The following is a 21865-nucleotide window of genomic DNA, read 5'->3' as shown; positions in this document are numbered from 1 at the left end:
CTACTCTTCCTCCCTCCTCTCTGGTCTACTCTTCCTCCCTCCTCTCTGGTCTACTCTTCCTCCCTCCTCTCTCTGGTCTACTCTTCCTCCTCCTCTCTCTGGTCTACTCTTCCCCCTCCTCTCTGGTCTACTCTTCCTCCCTCCTCTCTGGTCTACTCTTCCTCCCTCCTCTCTCTGGTCTACTCTTCCTCCTCCCTCCTCTCTGGTCTACTCTTCCTCCCTCCTCTCTGGTCTACTCTTCCTCCCTCCTCTCTGGTCTACTCTTCCCCCCTCCTCTCTCTGGTCTACTCTTCCTCCCTCCTCTCTCTGGTCTACTCTTCCTCCCTCCTCTCTGGTCTACTCTTCCTCCCTCCTCTCTGGTCTACTCTTCCCCCCTCCTCTCTCTGGTCTCACTCTTCCTCCCTCCCTCTCTCTGGTCTACTCTTCCTCCCTCCTCTCTGGTCTACTCTTCCTCCCTCTCTCTCTGGTCTACTCTTCCTCCCTCCTCTCTGGTCTACTCTTCCTCCCCCCTCCTCTCTGGTCTACTCCCCCCTCCTCTCTGGTCTACTCTTCCTCCCCCCTCCTCTCTGGTCTACTCTTCCTCCCTCCTCTCTGGTCTACTCTTCCTCCCTCCTCTCTCTGGTCTACTCTTCCTCCCTCCTCTCTCTGGTCTACTCTTCCTCCCTCCTCTCTGGTCTACTCTTCCTCCCTCCCTCTCTGGTCTACTCTTCCTCCCTACTCTCTCTGGTCTACTCTTCCTCCCCCTCCTCTCTGGTCTACTCCCCTCCCTCTCTCTGGTCTACTCTTCCTCCCCCTCCTCTCTGGTCTACTCCCCCCTCCTCTCTCTGGTCTACTCTTCCTCCCTCCTCTCTGGTCTACTCTTCCTCCCTCCTCTCTGGTCTACTCTTCCTCCCTCCTCTCTCTGGTCTACTTCTCCTCCCTCCTCTCTCTGGTCAACTCTTCCTCCCTCCTCTCTGGTCTACTCTTCCTCCCTCCTCTCTCTGGTCTACTCTTCCTCCCTCCTCTCTGGTCTACTCTTCCTCCCTCCTCTCTGGTCTACTCTTCCCCCTCCTCTCTCTGGTCTACTCTTCCCCCCTCCTCTCTCTGGTCAACTCTTCCTCCCTCCTCTCTGGTCTACTCTTCCTCCCTCCTCTCTGGTCTACTCTTCCTCCCTCCTCTCTGGTCTACTCTTCCTCCCTCCTCTCTCTGGTCTACTCTTCCTCCCTCCTCTCTCTGGTCTACTCTTCCTCCCTCCTCTCTGGTCTACTCTTCCTCCCTCCTCTCTCTGGTCTACTCTTCCTCCCTCCTCTCTCTGGTCTACTCTTCCCCCCTCCTCTCTCTGGTCAACTCTTCCTCCCTCCTCTCTGGTCTACTCTTCCTCCCTCCTCTCTGGTCTACTCTTCCTCCCTCCTCTCTCTGGTCTACTCTTCCTCCCTCCTCTCTCTGGTCTACTCTTCCTCCTCCTCCTTCTCTCTGGTCAACTCTTCCTTCCTCCTCTCTGGTCTACTCTTCCTCCCTCCTCTCTGGTCTACTCTTCCTCCCTCCTCTCTGGTCTACTCTTCCTCCCTCCTCTCTCTGGTCTACTCTTCCTCCCTCCTCTCTGGTCTACTCTTCCTCCCTCCTCTCTGGTCTACTCTTCCTCCCTCCTCTCTGGTCTACTCTTCCTCCCTCCTCTCTCTGGTCTACTCTTCCCCCTCCTCTCTCTGGTCTACTCTTCCTCCCTCCTCTCTCTGGTCAACTCTTCCTCCCTCCTCTCTGGTCAACTCTTCCTCCCTCCTCTCTCTGGTCTACTCTTCCTCCCTCCTCTCTCTGGTCAACTCTTCCTCCCTCCTCTCTGGTCTACTCTTCCTCCCTCCTCTCTCTGGTCTACTCTTCCTCCCTCCTCTCTGGTCTACTCTTCCTCCCTCCTCTCTGGTCTACTCTTCCTCCCTCCTCTCTGGTCTACTCTTCCTCCCTCCTCTCTGGTCTACTCTTCCTCCCTCCTCTCTGGTCTACTCTTCCTCCCTCCTCTCTGGTCTACTCTTCCTCCCTACTCTCTCTGGTCTACTCTTCCTCCCTCCTCTCTGGTCTACTCTTCCTCCCCCCTCCTCTCTGGTCTACTCCCCCCTCCTCTCTGGTCTACTCTTCCTCCCCCCTCCTCTCTGGTCTACTCTTCCTCCCTCCTCTCTGGTCTACTCTTCCTCCCTCCTCTCTCTGGTCTACTCTTCCTCCCTCCTCTCTCTGGTCTACTCTTCCTCCCTCCTCTCTGGTCTACTCTTCCTCCCTCCTCTCTGGTCTACTCTTCCTCCCTACTCTCTCTGGTCTACTCTTCCTCCCCCCTCCTCTCTGGTCTACTCCCCCCTCCTCTCTCTGGTCTACTCTTCCTCCCCCCTCCTCTCTGGTCTACTCCCCCCTCCTCTCTCTGGTCTACTCTTCCTCCCTCCTCTCTGGTCTACTCTTCCTCCCTCCTCTCTGGTCTACTCTTCCTCCCTCCTCTCTCTGGTCTACTTCTCCTCCCTCCTCTCTCTGGTCAACTCTTCCTCCCTCCTCTCTGGTCTACTCTTCCTCCCTCCTCTCTCTGGTCTACTCTTCCTCCCTCCTCTCTGGTCTACTCTTCCTCCCTCCTCTCTGGTCTACTCTTCCCCCCCCCTCTCTCTGGTCTACTCTTCCCCCCTCCTCTCTCTGGTCAACTCTTCCTCCCTCCTCTCTGGTCTACTCTTCCTCCCTCCTCTCTGGTCTACTCTTCTTCCCTCCTCTCTGGTCTACTCTTCCTCCCTCCTCTCTCTGGTCTACTCTTCCTCCCTCCTCTCTCTGGTCTACTCTTCCTCCCTCCTCTCTGGTCTACTCTTCCTCCCTCCTCTCTCTGGTCTACTCTTCCTCCCTCCTCTCTCTGGTCTACTCTTCCCCCCTCCTCTCTCTGGTCAACTCTTCCTCCCTCCTCTCTGGTCTACTCTTCCTCCCTCCTCTCTCTGGTCTACTCTTCCTCCCTCCTCTCTCTGGTCTACTCTTCCTCCCTCCTCTCTGGTCTACTCTTCCCCCCTCCTCTCTCTGGTCAACTCTTCCTTCCTCCTCTCTGGTCTACTCTTCCTCCCTCCTCTCTGGTCTACTCTTCCTCCCTCCTCTCTGGTCTACTCTTCCTCCCTCCTCTCTCTGGTCTACTCTTCCTCCCTCCTCTCTGGTCTACTCTTCCTCCCTCCTCTCTGGTCTACTCTTCCTCCCTCCTCTCTCTGGTCTACTCTTCCCCCCTCCTCTCTCTGGTCTACTCTTCCTCCCTCCTCTCTCTGGTCAACTCTTCCTCCCTCCTCTCTGGTCAACTCTTCCTCCCTCCTCTCTCTGGTCTACTCTTCCTCCCTCCTCTCTCTGGTCAACTCTTCCTCCCTCCTCTCTGGTCTACTCTTCCTCCCTCCTCTCTCTGGTCTACTCTTCCTCCCTCCTCTCTGGTCTACTCTTCCTCCCTCCTCTCTGGTCTACTCTTCCTCCCTCCTCTCTGGTCTACTCTTCCTCCCTCCTCTCTCTGGTCTACTCTTCCTCCCTCCTCTCTGGTCTACTCTTCCCCCCTCCTCTCTCTGGTCTACTCTTCCTCCCTCCTCTCTGGTCAACTCTTCCTCCCTCCTCTCTCTGGTCTACTCTTCCTCCCTCCTCTCTCTGGTCTACTCTTCCTCCCTCCTCTCTGGTCTACTCTTCCTCCCTCCTCTCTCTGGTCTACTCTTCCTCCCTCCTCTCTGGTCTACTCTTCCTCCCTCCTCTCTGGTCTACTCTTCCTCCCTCCTCTCTGGTCTACTCTTCCTCCCTCCTCTCTCTGCTCCAGTTAGGGTTGGGTAGGTTACTTTCTAAATGTGATCCGTTACAGTTACTAGTTCCCTGTCCAAAATTGTAATCCGTAACATAACTTTTGGATTACCCAAACTCAGTAACATAATCTGATTACTTTCAGTTACTTTTGAATGACTTTCCCCTTAAGAAGCGTTAGAAGAAGACTAAAAGGATCCATCAAACGCATTTGGTGTGTCATCATAGTGGTCTCTGATTGGTGGTCATCATTAGGTGTGTCATCATAGTGGTCTCTGACTTGTGGTTAGACTCGCTCAGGTAGAACAAACTTAAAACTTGCGCCTTTTTTCAATGCTGAATTAAATGTAATTGAGAAAACAGAAAGGTGTCATAACATATTAAAAGTAATCCTAGAAGTAATGACCTATATCGTTTTTCAAAAGTATCTGTAATCCGATTACAATATGTTAGCTGGTAACGTAACTGATTACCGTTACAGTTTATTTATAATCAGATTGCATGTAACTGATTAAAATGTAATTACATGTAATCAGTTACTCCCCAACCCTGGTTAGGTGTCAGACTGTTCAGGGAGGACCCTCTCCGCCATCTGCCGGGCGCTGTAGAAGGACACACTGATGCCCACCGTGGCCATCATCATGGCGATCTGGTTGATTAACCCGTTCTGTGGCTTCATCTGGACTTCACCTGACACCTGTCTCTGTGAGGGGAAAAAAGACGTTAACGCACACACGCACGCACACACAGACACACGCACACGCACACACAGTCAGATACCCAGTCAGATAGACAGATACGGTTAGGTCAGTGTGTGTCATCTGCCAATAAATATGGGCATCAACTGTACACAACCCAATATGGGCTGGCCTGCACTGCCACACTAGGAATGTACCCTGGCCTGCACTGCCACACTAGGAATGTACCCTGGCCTGCACTGCCACACTAGGACTGTACCCTGGCCTGCACTGCCACACTAGGAATGTACCCTGGCCTGCACTGCCACACTAGGAATGTACCCTGGCCTGCACTGCCACACTAGAAACATTTTAAGAGGGAAACGGGGAATTTGAGTTTAGGAAACACAGTGTTCTTTCCACACACAGTGGCATGAGCCCTGAGAACAAAGTCAGTAGACAGGAAACAGTGTCACAGACGGGCAGCTCATGTTTACAGCTCTCATCAGACCACTGTAACACAATTCTGTTTCCCGATAGCATAGTTTTTTTTATTTATTTACGTCCCATGAGAAGGGCATTCAAGATTATACACAACCACTAAATTACAATTTATTTACAAATGTACAATTCTGCAGTGGCTTCAAATGATATGAGCTGGTTCATTCAGTCAGAAAAGCAGTCATGATGGTTGTATTATATAATCACTTAATGTCTGCATCAGTAGTTCACTCTGAAATATTAATCCCTACTTTATCCTGTGTCGTTAGCCATCATAACTAGCCTACAGTACAATGGAATCCTATGCTAATATATCAACTCATTTATTTCCAAGTCAACTCTACAAATAAACAGTGTGTGCAGAGCATAAGCTACAAACCAAGATTCAAAATGATCAATAGAAACACAAACCTGGAGGAGACGGAAGTATCCAGGGGTCAGGCGTCCCAGTCTGATGATCATGTCTGCGGCTGTGAGTTTTCAGACTAGTGCAGCGTCTGCCTGCAGAGAAATAAATTATAAATACAATCCTCTGGGCATAATTCCTCAGTTCTCAGTAGATACTTGAGGCAAAAAACATAGGCAACACAATGAAAAATGAACTTATTAAATACAAGACTCAATAAGCAAGCCGCCTTCCCATATTTACCCCAAAGCACAAACACAAAGTCCCCTGACTCAACCTCCGGGCTTAACAAGCGAATCAAAAAGATGTTCCACTGTTAATATACAGACAAATAAGTCCCCGAATGATATTCCAAGACACTTCTTAAAGGACATACCGTACATTCATACTGTAACTACTTGCGGGACAGGAAAAACAAAGAAGGTAATTAACCCTATTTGCTCCTGTAAGTCGCTCTGGATAAGAGCGTCTGCTAAATGACTAAAATGTAAATGTAAATGTATTTGTGGGGGGGTACTGTAGGGTGAATGGCTACCATACAATGTTAGGCATTATGAGAGGCAGTACTGGAAAGTGATGTAGGCCTAACGCAATACATTTCTTTGCCTATGGATAGAAATGGGATCCTACCACTACATATTGCTAAGAGGGAACTAAACTCCTTAGCAACAATACCCAGCAGAAAATTAACACCTGTAGTGTTACAGCAACTCATTTTTGGGTGTTGTTTTAACACTGTATGGTGTAAAGCCTAATTTGCATATTTCCCAGTGTGCCTTGCTTTTTTGAGTGAATTGTAGAGTTACCACCCGTGACTGTATTTGTTAGTGACAGAGACATGCTTGTTACATTTGTTCATTTTCAGTCCTGTGGCCTTTACCATGTGAGTTCCTAGGCGAATATTATTATTAAAATAAAATCTTTATGACAATCCATTACATATATCATAAGGCCTTTCTTTGAGGGCCTAGTTTTACCTTAACACAGTGGCCTGAAACTCCTGGTTTACTGGCCACATCAGGCCTGCAAGTCACTTTATGCTGGCTTGCAAAGTGAAGTGTAATTCCTATTGGAATCCAGCCAGAGTCAGGATATCCAACAGTTGGAATTTTTATTCACCCTCAACGTGCATTCAGACAAATGTCAGGGTAGGAACATTGATTAAGAAGACTACCCGACCTAAACCATTTAGTCTGGAACACCCATTTCAGTAACGGGTGCAATAAATCTAAATAACCAATTGGATTAGTTTAGAAAAATGTAGGTAATTTATTTTTGTGTAGCATAAGATTAGTCAATCAATCAATATACAGTGAGGGAAAAAAGTATTTGATCCCCTGCTGATTTTGTACGTTTGCCCACTGACAAAGAAATGGTCAGTCTATAATTTTAATGGTAGGTTTATTTGAACAGTGAGAGACAGAATAACAACTAACAAATCCAGAAAAACGCATGTCAAAAATGTTATAAATTGATTTGCATTTTAATGAGGGAAATAAGTATTTGATCCCCTCTCAATCAGAAAGATTTCTGGCTCCCAGGTGTCTTTTATACAGGTAAAGAGCTGAGATTAGGAGCACACTCTTAAAGGGAGTGCTCCTAATCTCAGTTTGTTACCTGTATAAAAGACACCTGTCCACAGAAGCAATCAATCAATCAGATTCCAAACTCTCCACCATGGCCAAGACCAAAGAGCTCTCCAAGGATCTCAGGGACAAGATTGTAAACCTACACAAGGCTGGAATGGGCTACAAGACCATCGCCAAGCAGCTTGGTGAGAAGGTGACAACAGTTGGTGCGATTATTCGCAAATAGAAGAAACACAAAAGACTGTCAGTTTCCCTCGGCCTGGGGATCCATGCAAGATCTCACCTCGTGGAGTTGCAATGATCATGAGAACGGTGAGGAATCAGCCCAGAAGTACATGGGAGGATCTTGTCAATGATCTCAAGGCAGCTGGGACCATAGTCACCAAGAAAACAATTGGTAACATACTACGCCGTGAAGGACTGAAATCCTGCAGCGCCCAGTAAGGTCCCCCCTGCTCAAGAAAGCACATATACAGGCCCGTCTGAAGTTTGCCAATGAACATCTGAATGATTCAGAGGAGAACTGGGTGAAAGTGTTGTGGTCAGATGAGACCAAAATCGAGCTCTTTGGCATCAACTCAACTCGCCGTGTTTGGAGGAGGAGGAATGCTGCCTATGACCCCAAGAACACCACCCCACCGTCAAACATGGAGGTGGAAACATTATGCTTTGGGGGTGTTTTTCTGCTAAGGGGACAGGACAACTTCACCGCATCAAAGGGACGATGGACGGGGCCATGTACCGTCAAATCTTGGGTGAGAACCTCCTTCCCTCAGCCAGGGCATTGAAAATGGGTTGTGGATGGGTATTCCAGCATGACAATGACCCAAAACACACGGCCAAGGCAACAAAGGAGTGGCTCAAGAAGAAGCACATTAAGGTCCTGGAGTGGCCTAGCCAGTCTCCAGACCTTAATCCCATAGAAAATCTGTGGAGGGAGCTGAAGGTTCGAGTTGCCAAACGTCAGGCTCGAAACCTTAATGACTTGGGGAGAAGATCTGCAAAGAGGAGTGGAACAAAATCCCTCCTGAGATGTGTGCAAACCTGGTGGCCAACTACAAGAAACGTCTGACCTCTGTGATTGCCAACAAGGGTTTTGCCACCAAGTACTAAGCCATGTTTTGCAGAGGGGTCAAATACAGTGGAAACCTATGGTACTGAGCCTGAACACACAGTGGAAACATATGGTACTGAGCCTGAACACACAGTGGAAACATATGGTACTGAGCCTGAACACACAGTGGACACATATGGTACTGAGCCTGAACACACAGTGGAAACCTATGGTACTGAGCCTGAACACACAGTGGAAACATATGGTACTGAGCCTGAACACACAGTGGAAACCTATGGTACTGAGCCTGAACACACAGTGGAAACATATGGTACTGAGCCTGAACACACAGTGGAAACATATGGTACTGAGCCTGAACACACAGTGGAAACATATGGTACTGAGCCTGAACACACAGTGGAAACATATGGTACTGAGCCTGAACACACAGTGGAAACATATGGTACTGAGCCTGAACACACAGTGGAAACATATGGTACTGAGCCTGAACACACAGTGGAAACCTAGGGTACTGAGCCTGAACACACAGTGGAAACCTATGGTACTGAGCCTGAACACACAGTGGAAACATATGGTACTGAGCCTGAACACACAGTGGAAACATATGGTACTGAGCCTGAACACACAGTGGAAACACATGGTACTGAGCCTGAACACACAGTGGAAACACATGGTACTGAGCCTGAACACACAGTGGAAACATATGGTACTGAGCCTGAACACACAGTGGAAACATATGGTACTGAGCCTGAACACACAGTGGAAACATATGGTACTGAGCCTGAACACACAGTGGAAACATATGGTACTGAGCCTGAACACACAGTGGAAACACATGGTACTGAGCCTGAACACACAGTGGAAACATATGGTACTGAGCCTGAACACACAGTGGAAACATATGGTACTGAGCCTGAACACACAGTGGAAACATATGGTACTGAGCCTGAACACACAGTGGAAACATATGGTACTGAGCCAGAACACACAGTGGAAACATATGGTACTGAGCCAGAACACACAGTGGAAACATATGGTACTGAGCCTGAACACACAGTGGAAACATATGGTACTGAGCCTGAACACACAGTGGAAACATATGGTACTGAGCCTGAACACACAGTGGACACATATGGTACTGAGCCTGAACACACAGTGGAAACATATGGTACTGAGCCTGAACACACAGTGGAAACATATGGTACTGAGCCTGAACACACAGTGGAAACATATGGTACTGAACCTGAACACACAGTGGAAACACATGGTACTGAGCCTGAACACACAGTGGAAACATATGGTACTGAGCCTGAACACACAGTGGAAACATATGGTACTGAGCCTGAACACACAGTGGAAACCTATGGTACTGAGCCTGAACACACAGTGGAAACATATGGTACTGAGCCTGAACACACAGTGGAAACATATGGTACTGAGCCTGAACACACAGTGGAAACACATGGTACTGAGCCTGAACACACAGTGGAAACATATGGCACTGAGCCTGAACACACAGTGGAAACACATGGTACTGAGCCTGAACACACAGTGGAAACATATGGTACTGAGCCTGAACACAGTGGAAACGTGTGATAGGCTACTGAGGAAGCTCCTGTTTGTCCCTGGTCTTTTGTACACCCCAGTCACATCCCATCCAATAAACAATAAATGGACTCACTCTGGTCTAACACACAGACACACACACTCTGGTCTAACACACAGACACACACACTCTGGTCTAACACACAGACACACACACTCTGGTCTAACACACAGACACACACACTCTGGTCTAACACACAGACACACACACTCTGGTCTAACACACAGACACACACACTCTGGTCTAACACACAGACACACACACTCTGGTCTAACACACAGACACACACACTCTGGTCTAACACACAGACACACACACTCTGGTCTAACACACAGACACACACACTCGCACTACTGCATAAATGCCTCCGTCTGTCAGATATGATTTTTGTCATCCAAAATTGTCTAAAAATGGGAGGGAGAGGAGAGAGCTTCTGTGTGTCCACGCTTGAAGGAACGTGTTTTAACGTGCTGCAGTGGGATATGGAACATGTGTTTTAATGTGCTGCAGTGGGATATGGAACATGTGTTTTAACGCGCTGCAGTGGGATATGAAACATGTGTTTTAACGCGCTGCAGTGGGATATGAAACATGTGTTTTAACGCGCTGCAGTGTGTTATGGAACATGTGTTTTAATGCGCTGCAGTGTGTTATGGAACATGTGTTTTAATGCGCTGCAGTGTGTTATGGAACCTGTGTTTTAATGTGCTGCAGTGTGTTATGGAACATGTGTTTTAATGCGCTGCAGTATGTTATGGAACATGTGTTTTAATGCGCTGCAGTGTGTTATGGAACATGTGTTTTATTGCGCTGCAGTGTGTTATGGAACCTGTGTTTTAATGCGCTGCAGTGTGTTATGAAACGTGTTTTAATGCGCTGCAGTGTGTTATGGAACCTGTGTTTTAATGCGCTGCAGTGTGTTATGGAACATGTGTGTTAACGCGCTGCAGTGTGTTATGGAACATGTGTTTTAATACGCTGCAGTGTGTTATGGAACATGTGTTTTAATACGCTGCAGTGTGTTATGGAACATGTGTTTTAATGCGCTGCAGTGTGTTATGGAACTTGTGTTTTAATGCGCTGCAGTGTGTTATGGAACATGTGTTTTAATGCGCTGCAGTGTGTTATGGAACATGTGTTTTAATGTGCTGCAGTGTGTTATGAAACATGTGTTTTAATGCGCTGCAGTATGTTATGGAACATGTGTTTTAATGCGCTGCAGTGGGTTATGGAACATGTGTTTTAATGCGCTGCAGTGTGTTATGGAACATGTGTTTTAATGTGCTGCAGTGTGTTATGGAACATGTGTTTTAATGCGCTGCAGTGTGTTATGGAACATGTGTTTTAATGCGCTGCAGTGTGTTATGGAACATGGGAAAGGGCACTTCGGATTCCTCCCCAAAACAGGACCCTTTCCAACAGGATCCATTGCAATAAGCATTCAATGATGCCAGCAGGAAGTCATTCTAATGACTGATCATTACAACATATTGGCCAATTCTGGAAGAGTTGTGCATTTTAAATGTCATTCTCTGCAGGCTTTGTTTGGATGTTACATAAGGCTTTTCCATTTCTATGATGTCACATAGATTTCTCTGTGGGACATTTCTGTATAAGAATAACATCCATCTGGCCCAGCTACAATTTTTAATTAGGCCCCCTCTTTCATGGCATTGTCACACCCTGGCTCTGGGACTCTATATGTTGAGCCAGGGTGTGTTCATTCTATGTGTTAGATTTCTATGTTGGTAGTTCTAGTTGTGTTTATTTCTATGTTGGCTAGAGTGACTCCCAATCAGAGGCAACGAGTGTCAGCTGTCGTTGGTTGTCTCTGATTGGGAGCCATATTTAAACTGTCTGTTTTCCCTTTGTGTTTGTGGGTTCTTGTTCCGTGTTGGTCATTGTTACCGTGGACTTCACGAGTCGTTTCTTGTTTGGTTGATTGTTGTCTATTATCACTAAAGATAATAAAGTTTAAACATGTTCGTTCATCACGCTGCGCCTTGGTCTATTCCCTACGACGATCGTGACAGAAGAACCCACCATACAAGGACCAAGCAGCGTGTCCAGGAGCAGGCAGACTGGACATGGGAGGAAGCGCCGGGAAAGGAGATGGAGAGGTTGGCGATGGCCCAGGTGGGCAAAGTGTGGTCCTGGGAGGACATGCTCGGGGGAAAAGGGCCATGGGCGAGGATTAAGGCCCTGGCGAGAGAGGAGCAGCGGCGTCAGCGGTGTCATCGTCGGACGGACGAGAGGCAACCCCAAAAAATTTTTAGGGGGGGGCACACGGCATGGGCGGCTGGGCAGCAGGAGGCTGCCACAGAGCGATTTGGAGAGGAGGCCACCGGGTTTGGGGGGCCAGAAGGCAGGTTGGCGGAGCCTGGATGGAGAGCGGAACCAACTTCCCGTACTCAGGCATGGCAGCATGGGACGGGGCAGGTTCCGCGGTATGCGGAGCGGCGTACTGTGCCACGAGTGGTCCGGCATAGTCCTGTACGTCCTGTGCGAGCACCCCGCACGTGTCGTGCGAAGGTGGGTATGCAGCCAGGACGGAGTGTGCCGGCTCAACGCTCGTGGTCTCCAATGCCTCTCCGCGGTCCCGGATATCCTGCTCCAGTGTCACGTGCTGTTATGCCAGTACGGGTACACAGCCCTGTACGTCCTGTGCGGATGCCTCACACAGAGTGTGTGAGGGTAGGCATTCAGCCGGGACGGGTTGTGGCCGCTCTTCACTCCAGGTCTCCTATCCGTCTCGCCAGCCCGGTCCGGCCTGTCCCTGCTCTACGCACCAAGCCTACGGTGTGCGTCGCCAGCCCAGTCCGGCCTGTCCCTGCTCCACGCACCAAGCCTACGGTGTGCGTCGCCAGCCCGGTCCGGCCTGTCCCTGCTCCATGCACCAAGCCTACGGTGTGCGTCGCCAGTCCAGTCCGGCCGGTCCCTGCTCCACGCACCAAGCCTACGGTGTGCGTCGCCAGCCTGGCCCGGCCTGTTCCTGCCCCTCGCACCAAGCCTACGGTGCGCGTCGCCAGCCCGGCCCGGCCTGTTCCTGCCACACGCACCAAGCCTACGGTGCGCGTCGCCAGCCCGGCCCGGCCTGTTCCTGCCACTCGCACCAAGCCTACGGTGCGCGTCGCCAGCCCGGCCCGGCCTGTTTGTTACGAACCCCGTGGCTCTAAACGTCTAGGGTGGATGGACATGAGACCCGTAACATAAATTATGCAAATTATAAGTGTGACCTGGAACAGCGAGAACCAAAAATGACACAACAACCATGAGCTACCGTCAAACTTAAATGGTTTATACTAAACACACGGTAAAGGTTTGGGAAAAAGGGCTGAGCAGGACCCAAGAAATGAAACAATAGTGTAAAACCCCCTAAACTGATCTAGCCTGCCTAAAGAACCGCTAGGCTACTGCTACCATACAAAAATACAGTGGGTGGTCCGCTCAGGTCTAACTGGTGTTTATAGACAGATTTCTTCCTACGGGTAATGTACGCCCAAGGGCAACTAGCTTAAACTCCCTTTTCCCAAAAAACACAAAGCTACTAAACAGGGTAATCAGCAATTTAGTGCGTACACAACACACAGGACACCACCGTGTCCATACTCACATATGGCAAAAAGTCTCTCTCTCTTGCAACAAACACAAGTCTGGTTTTATACAATGGGCTGTGTGATTCAACAAACGAGTAACAGGTGGTGCTATTCACAGGAATGTTCACTGATTGGTCCAATCAGCAGACACCTCAACGACCACCAATCAGGAACATACAGGACACCTGTGATTAGGGCAGAAAGAGTAGAAACACACAAAAACACAGGATACCTGTATCCGTAACACTGTTCCTGCCACTCGCACCAAGCCTACGGTGCGCGTCGCCAGCCCGGCCCGGCCTGTTCCTGCCACTCGCACCAAGCCTACGGTGCGCGTCGCCAGCCCGGCCCGGCCTGTTCCTGCCACTCGCACCAAGTCTACGGTGCGCGTCGCCAGCCCGCCCAGCCTGTTCCTACCACTCGCACCAAGCCTACGGTGTGCGTCGCCAGCCCGGTCCGGCCTGTCCCTGCTCCACGCACCAAGCCTACGGTGTGCGTCGTCAGCCCGGTCCGGCCTGTCCTTGCTCCACGCACCAAGCCTACGGTGTGCGTCGCCAGCCCGGTCCGGCCTGTCCCTGCTCCACGCACCAAGCCTACGGTGTGCGTCGCCAGCCCAGTCCGGCCTGTCCCTGCTCCACGCACCAAGCTCTACGGTGTGCGTCGCCAGCCCGGCCCGGCCTGTTCCTGCCACTCGCACCAAGTCTACGGTGCGCGTCGCCAGCCCGGCCCGGCCTGTTCCTGCCACTCGCACCAAGCCTACGGTGCGCGTCGCCAGCCCGGCCCGGCCTGTTCCTGCCACTCGCACCAAGTCTACGGTGCGCGTCGCCAGCCCGGCCCAGCCTGTTCCTACCACTCGCACCAAGCCTACGGTGTGCGTCGCCAGCCCGGTCCGGCCTGTCCCTGCTCCACGCACCAAGCCTACGGTGTGCGTCGCCAGCCCGGTCCGGCCTGTCCCTGCTCCACGCACCAAGCCTACGGTGTGCGTCGCCAGCCCAGTCCGGCCTGTCCCTGCTCCACGCACCAAGCCTACGGTGTGCGTCGCCAGCCCGGCCCGGCCTGTTCCTGCCACTCGCACCAAGCCTACGGTGCGCGTCGCCAGCCCGGCCCGGCCTGTTCCTGCCACTCGCACCAAGTCTACGGTGCGCGTCGCCAGCCCGGCCCGGCCTGTTCCTGCCACTCGCACCAAGTCTACGGTGCGCGTCCCCCGCCCGGCCCGGCCTGTTCCTGCCACTCGCACCAAGTCTACGGTGCGCGTCGCCAGCCCGGCCCGGCCTGTTCCTGCCACTCGCACCAAGTCTACGGTGCGCGTCGCCAGCCTGGTAAGGCCCGTTGCTGCTCCACGCACCAAGCCTACGGTGCGCGTCGCCGGCCCGGCCTGTTCCTGCTACTCGCACTAAGCCAGGGGTGCGAGTCGTCAGCCTGGTAAGGCCCGTTCCTCCTCCACGCACCAAGCCAGGGGTGCGCGTCGTCAGCCTGGTAAGGCCCGTTCCTCCTCCACGCACCAAGCCAGGGGTGCGCGTCGTCAGTCCAGCACAACCCGTGCCTGGGTCACCGGTGCCTGGTAAGGTACCGGTCAACTGCTCCACTACGGAGCTGAAGCTAACCGCTCCTGCTACGTCCAGTTCAGCTCCAGCCAGCGGGGCCAGACTGGACCAGGGGCGCTATGGGGGGTTTATTGGAGGGTGGTGGGCAAGGCCGGAGCCAGAACCGCCGCCGAGGAGGTATGCCCACCCAGCCCTCCCCTGTTTTGCTCTAGTTGAGGCGCGGTCGCAGTCCGCGCCTTTAGGGGGGGGTACTGTCACACCCTGGCTCTGGGACTCTATATGTTGAGCCAGGGTGTGTTCATTCTATGTGTTAGATTTCTATGTTGGTAGTTCTAGTTGTGTTTATTTCTATGTTGGCTAGAGTGACTCCCAATCAGAGGCAATGAGTGTCAGCTGTCGTTGGTTGTCTCTGATTGGGAGCCATATTTAAACTGTCTGTTTTCCCTTTGTGTTTGTGGGTTCTTGTTCCGTGTTGGTCATTGTTACTGTGGACTTCACGAGTCGTTTCTTGTTTGGTTGATTGTTGTCTATTATCACTAAAGATAATAAAGTTTAAACATGTTCGTTCATCACGCTGCGCCTTGGTCTATTCCCTACGACGATCGTGACAGGCATGACCATTGTAATACTCCTTTACATTGAAAAAGTATCTTGAAAATATATGTGGAAAAATGTAAACTTCATCAAACACATCCAGCGTGAAAGGAATGACCACTGACAACCATAAACCATAGAAATGTCCTTTAAATGGAAATCATAATATTTCCCAAATATACCCACTGTTTGTCTTGTTTAGTGTTGGTCTTAATATATTATTTGTCAATAGTCTGCAGGAAACAAACATGTGTTTGGCACGTTCAGTTTGGCCACAAAGGCCAGTCAATCTGTTGGGGGAGGGGAGGGTAGAATACAAGATGCTGACTGTGGCCTCCGAAATGACTTCATCTCTCAGTCGGCACACTCAGTAAACTGAAACATTATTGCCAACAGCAGATCTCCATGTAACCATTAATCATATCACAAAATCATTTATGTCATCACCGAAACATGTAAACTCCAACTGACACACACACACAAGGCCACAGAACCATAAAAAATACAAAGTGAGAGTAATTTAGGGCGTTTATAGTAAAAGAGAGACACAAACCTTGAGTAAACCGTTTACTTCAGGCTATTTACAGAATCCGTTTTCTTTCCTGTTGGACTTCCGAGTGATGATGACTGCAGAATACAAGAATTCAAGTCAATTAAAAGAAACTGACAGACAATAAAGACTATCTGATGTGTCTGTCATGTTTGTAACTGAAAAACTAAACTACAATTATGAACATTACCACCAATAATGTTAAATAATAACACGATGGCAGCCTGTAATTTATACTCAAATATTTGACTTGTATTCTTCAAACTATTGAATAAGAAATTACTTAAATATTCACACAGGAATTTAAGCACACAACCACAGTAAATGAGCAGGTTATGAACGAAGACACTGAAGTAGAATCTTTATAATTTAATGTCTAATGTAATGTCATCTGTTTAATGTAATCTGTGACATTGTAAATGAAACACCTTGTGCACTGGGGTCACAATGAGTTGATGTCCTCACAAATGATTGTGAATCCAGTCCATTGTTACATCAATATTGAAAAATTCCAATGACAAGATTAAGTTACACCGCAGTTTTATTTGACAGAAGCATACATTTCAAATGTGCATTTAGCACAGAAATGCGTTTCTTAATCTAGTAGCATCAGTCTAATTTTGGATTGATTAATTCTTATCTTTATGTTCACTCTCAAGCTAACACACCAAATTGTATACGGAGACATGTAGTAAACAGTAAACATACACGAAGTAAAGCTAGACGACATGGGGGTATTTATTGGACTGAGTGTGTTGAAATAGTCTGGGTCATCCTGAGTGGCAGGGGGGAGTTTCCTCAGTGCTCCCCCCTGGATGGGCACCCTCTCCAGGGCCAGCTCTGTGTTGGTCAGGGGCCCCCCCCCCCCCGTCAGGTGAGCTGAAGTACTCTCTACAGTCATCACCCGCCCACATAATTTCTGAAATAACACACACACACACACACACACACACACACACACACATACACACACACACACACACACACACACACACACACACAGACCGATTTTCAGTAATTGTTTTAAGGCAGTGCAACAGAACAAGAATGGCAACATAGAATTAGAATTCATTTTCCATGGTCTTGTTATCAACAAGGTACACTATATATACAATAGTATGTGGACACCACTTCAAATGAATGGATTCGGCTATTTCAGCCACACCCGTTGCTGACAGGTGTATAAAATCGAGCACACAGTCATGCAATCTCCATAGACACACATTGGCAGTAGAATGGCTTTACTGAAGAGCTCAGTGACTTTCAACGTGGCACCGTCATAGAATGCCACCTTTCCAAGAAGTCAGTTTGTCAAATTTCTGCCCTGCTAGAGCTGCCCCGGTCAACTGTAAGTGCTGTTATTGGGAAGTGGAAAGTTTAGGAGCAACAACGTCTCAGCCGCGAAGTGGTAGGTCACACAAGCTCACAGAACGGGACCGCCAAGTGCTGAAGCGCGTAAAAATTGTCTGTCCTCGGTTGCAACACTCACTACCGAGTTCCAAACTGCCCCTGGAAGCAACGTCAGCACAATAACTGTTTGTCTGGAGCTTCATGAAATGGGTTTCCATGGCCAAGCAGCCGCACACAAGCCTAAGATCCCCATGCGCAATGCCAAGCGTCGGCTGGAGTGGTGTAAAGCTCGCCGTCATTGGACTCTGGAGCAGTGGAAACACGTTCTCTGAAGTGATGAATCACGCTTCACCATCTGGCAGTCCAACGGACTAATCTGGGTTTGGCGGATGCCAGGAAAACACTGTTTTCATGGTTCGGGCTAGGCCCCTTAGTTCCAGTGAAGGGAAATCTTAACGCTACAGCATACAATGACATTCTAGACGATTCTGTGCTTCCAACTTTGTGGCAACAGTTTGGGGAAGGCCCTTTCCTGTTTCAGCATGACAATGCCCCCGTGCACAAAGCGAGCTCCATACAGAAATGGTTTGTCGAGATCGGTGTGGAAGAACTTGACTGGCCTGGATGAATTGGAACGCTGACTGCGAGGCAGGCCTAATCGCCCAACATCAGCGCCCGATCTCACTAATGCTTTTGTGGCTGAATGGAAGCAAGTCCCTGCAGCAATGTTCCAACATCTATTGGGAATCCTTCCCAGAATAGTGGAGGCTGTTATAGCAGCAAAGGGGGGACCAACTCCATATTAATGCCCATGATTTTGGAATGAGATGTTCGTTGAGCAGGTGTATCTGTACTGTTTTTTCCTCTATTTCCTTTGTTAAGATGAACTCTTTTGACCTAAATCGTTTTTGTTTTAATGAGTATTGAATTGCATGGCCTCTAAAGGCACATTTAAAAGTGTCCCATACAATAAGGGCATCTGCTGTACCTATGTTTTGTAGGAAAATGTCAGTTATACATTTTGGTTAAAAACAAGTTGTCATCCAGTAGGCTTTGATTACATTTTCAATATCCTTCTCCTTGCAGAAATTCTTTAAGAGTAATGTGTATACCAATTATTTGATGGTTCTGTCACACCCTGATCTGTTTCACCTGTCTTGTGCTTGTCTCCACCCCCACCAGGTGTCTCCCATTTTTCCCCATTATCCCCTGTGTATTTATACCTGCCTTTTCTGTTTGTCTGTTGCCAGTTCGTCTTGTTTTGTCAGGTCTTCCCGGTTCCGATCCTCTGCCTGCCCTGACCCTGACCCTGACCCTGACCCTGAGCCTGCCTGCTGTTCTGTCCCTTTTTGACTCTGCCTTGGATTACGATCCTCTGCCTGCCCTGACCCTGCCTGCTGTTCTGTCCCTTTTTGACTCTGCCTTGGATTACGATCTTCTGCCTGCCCTCAACCTGCCATTTTTCCTGCCCCTTTGTTATAATAAATATTCTGAGAACCGAACCATCCGCCTCCTGTGTCTGATTCTGGGTCATATCCTGAGTCGTGATAGGTCCGACCACATTCTGTCCCCCATCAACACTCTTAACTTTTGGTGCCAGCGAGAATGACATAAGAAAGTAGTCATGTACAGTATATACAGTATATAGAGTACCAGTCAAATGTTTGGACACCTACTCATTCAAGGGTAGGGTACTGAGCCTGAACACAGTGGAAACATATGGTACTGAGCCTGAACACACAGTGGAAACCTATGGTACTGAGCCTGAACACACAGTGGAAACCTATGGTACTGAGCCTGAACACACAGTGGAAACCTATGGTACTGAGCCTGAACACACAGTGGAAACATATGGTACTGAGCCTGAACACACAGTGGAAACATATGGTACTGAGCCTGAACACACAGTGGAAACATATGGTGCTGAGCCTGAACACACAGTGGAAACCTATGGTACTGAGCCTGAACACACAGTGGAAACCTATGGTACTGAGCCTGAACACACAGTGGAAACATATAGTACTGAGCCTGAACACACAGTGGACACATATGGTACTGAGCCTGAACACACAGTGGAAACATATGGTACTGAGCCTGAACACACAGTGGAAACATATGGCACTGAGCCTGAACACACAGTGGAAACACATGGTACTGAGCCTGAACACACAGTGGAAACATATGGTACTGAGCCTGAACACACAGTGGAAACATATGGTACTGAGCCTGAACACACAGTGGAGACCTATGGTACTGAGCCTGAACACACAGTGGAAACATATGGTACTGAGCCTGAACACACAGTGGAAACACATGGTACTGAGCCTGAACACACAGTGGAAACATATGGTACTGAGCCTGAACACACAGTGGAAACATATGGTACTGAGCCTGAACACACAGTGGAAACGTGTGATAGGCTACTGAGGAAGCTCCTGTTTGTCCCTGGTCTTTTGTATACCCCAGTCCCATCCCATCCAATAAACTATAAATGGACTCACTCTGGTCTAACACACAGACACACACACTCTGGTCTAACACACAGACACACACACTCTGGTCTAACACACAGACACACACACTCTGGTCTAACACACAGACACACACACTCTGGTCTAACACACAGACACACACACTCTGGTCTAACACACAGACACACACACTCTGGTCTAACACACAGACACACACACTCGCACTACTGCATAAATGCCTCCGTCTGTCAGATATGATTTTTGTCATCCAAAAATGTCTAAAAATGGGAGGGAGAGAGCTTCTGTGTGTTCACGCTTGAAGGAACACGTGTTTTAATGTGCTGCAGTGGGATATGGAACATGTGTTTTAATGTGCTGCAGTGGGATATGGAACATGTGTTTTAATGTGCTGCAGTGGGATATGGAACATGTGTTTTAATGCGCTGCAGTGGGATATGGAACATGTGTTTTAATGCGCTGCAGTGGGATATGGAACATGTGTTTTAATGCGCTGCAGTGTGTTATGGAACATGTGTTTTAATGCGCTGCAGTGTGTTATGGAACATGTGTTTTAATGCGCTGCAGTGTGTTATGGAACATGTGTTTTAATGCGCTGCAGTGTGTTATGGAACATGTGTTTTAATGCGCTGCAGTGTGTTATGAAACATGTGTTTTAATGCGCTGCAGTGTGTTATGGAACATGTGTGTTAACGCGCTGCAGTGTGTTATGGAACATGGGAAAGGGCACTTCGGATTCCTCCCCAAAACAGGACCCTTTCCAACAGGATCCATTGCAATAAGCATTCAATGATGCCAGCAGGAAGTCATTCTAATGACTGATCATTACAACATATTGGCCAATTCTGGTAGAGTTGTGCATTTTAAATGTCATTCTCTGCAGGCTTTGTTTGGATGTTACATAAGGCTTTTCCATTTCTATGATGTCACATAGATTTCTCCGTGGGACATTTCTCTATAAGAATAACATCCATCTGGCCCAGCTACAATTTTTAATTAGGCCCCCTCTTTCATGGCATGACCATTGTAATAATAATATAAAAATAATATGCCATTTAGCAGACGCTTTTATCCAAAGCGACTTACAGTCATGCGTGCATACATTTTTTGTGTATGGGTGGTCCCGGGGATCGAACCCACTACCTTGGCGTTACAAGCGCCGTGCTCTACCAGCTGAGCTACAGAGGACCACAAAAGTAATACTCCTTTACATTTAAAAAGTATCTTGAAAATATATGTGGAAAAATGTAAACTTCATCAAACACATCCAGCATGAAAGGAGTGACCACTGACAACCATAAACCATAGAAATGTCCTTTAAATGGAAATCATAATATTTCCCAAATATACCCACTGTTTGTCTTGTTTAGTGTTGGTCTTAATATATTATTTGTCAATAGTCTGCAGGAAACAAACGTGTGTTTGGCACGTTCAGTTTGGCCACAAAGGCCAGTCAATCTGTTGGGGGAGGGGAGGGCAGAATACAAGATGCTGACTGTGGCCTCCGAAATGACTTCATCTCTCAGTCGGCACACTCGGTAAACTGAAACATTATTGCCAACAGCAGATCTCCATGTAACCATTAATCACATCACAAAATCATTTATGCCATCACGAAACATGTAAACACCAACTGACACACACACACAAGGCCACAGAACCATAAAAAATACAAAGTGAGAGTAATTTAGGGCGTTTATAGTAAAAGAGAGACACAGACCTTGAGTAAACCGTTTACTTCAGGCTATTTACAGAATCCGTTTTCTTTCCTGTTGGACTTCCGAGTGATGATGACTGCAGAATACAAGAATTCAAGTCAATTAAAAGAAACTGACAGACAATAAAGACTATCTGATGTGTCTGTCATGTTTGTAACTGAAAAACAAAACTACAATTATGAACATTACCACCAATAATGTTAAATAATAACACGATGGCAGCCTGTAATTTATACTCAAATGTTTGACTTGTATTCTTCAAACTATTGAATAAGAAATTACTTAAATATTCACACAGGAATTTAAGCACACAACCACAGTAAATGAGCAGGTTATGAACGAAGACACTGAAGTAGAATCTTTATAATTTCATGTCTAATGTAATGTCATCTGTTTAATGTAATCTGTGACATTGTAAATGAA

The 21865-nt window shown here is 48.4% G+C and overlaps 1 long non-coding RNA gene across 1 annotated transcript; it reads right to left on the bottom strand.

Moving 5' to 3' along the window:
• Positions 1–4240: 4240 nt before the first annotated feature.
• Positions 4241–21514, bottom strand: LOC121586817. The gene is made up of 5 exons (XR_006003963.2): positions 21445–21514; positions 16594–16804; positions 15889–15962; positions 5337–5426; positions 4241–4450 (listed from the first exon to the last, which is right to left on the bottom strand). It is a non-coding gene; the product is annotated as an uncharacterized LOC121586817 (long non-coding RNA).
• Between the last annotated feature and the right edge of the window lie 351 nt (positions 21515–21865).

The sequence above is a fragment of the Coregonus clupeaformis genome, chromosome 17, assembly GCF_020615455.1.
Source record: "Coregonus clupeaformis isolate EN_2021a chromosome 17, ASM2061545v1, whole genome shotgun sequence".
NCBI lineage: Eukaryota > Metazoa > Chordata > Actinopteri > Salmoniformes > Salmonidae > Coregonus > Coregonus clupeaformis.
The sequence above is the reverse complement of the archived record's forward strand: the minus strand, read 5'-3'. Positions and strand labels throughout refer to the sequence as shown.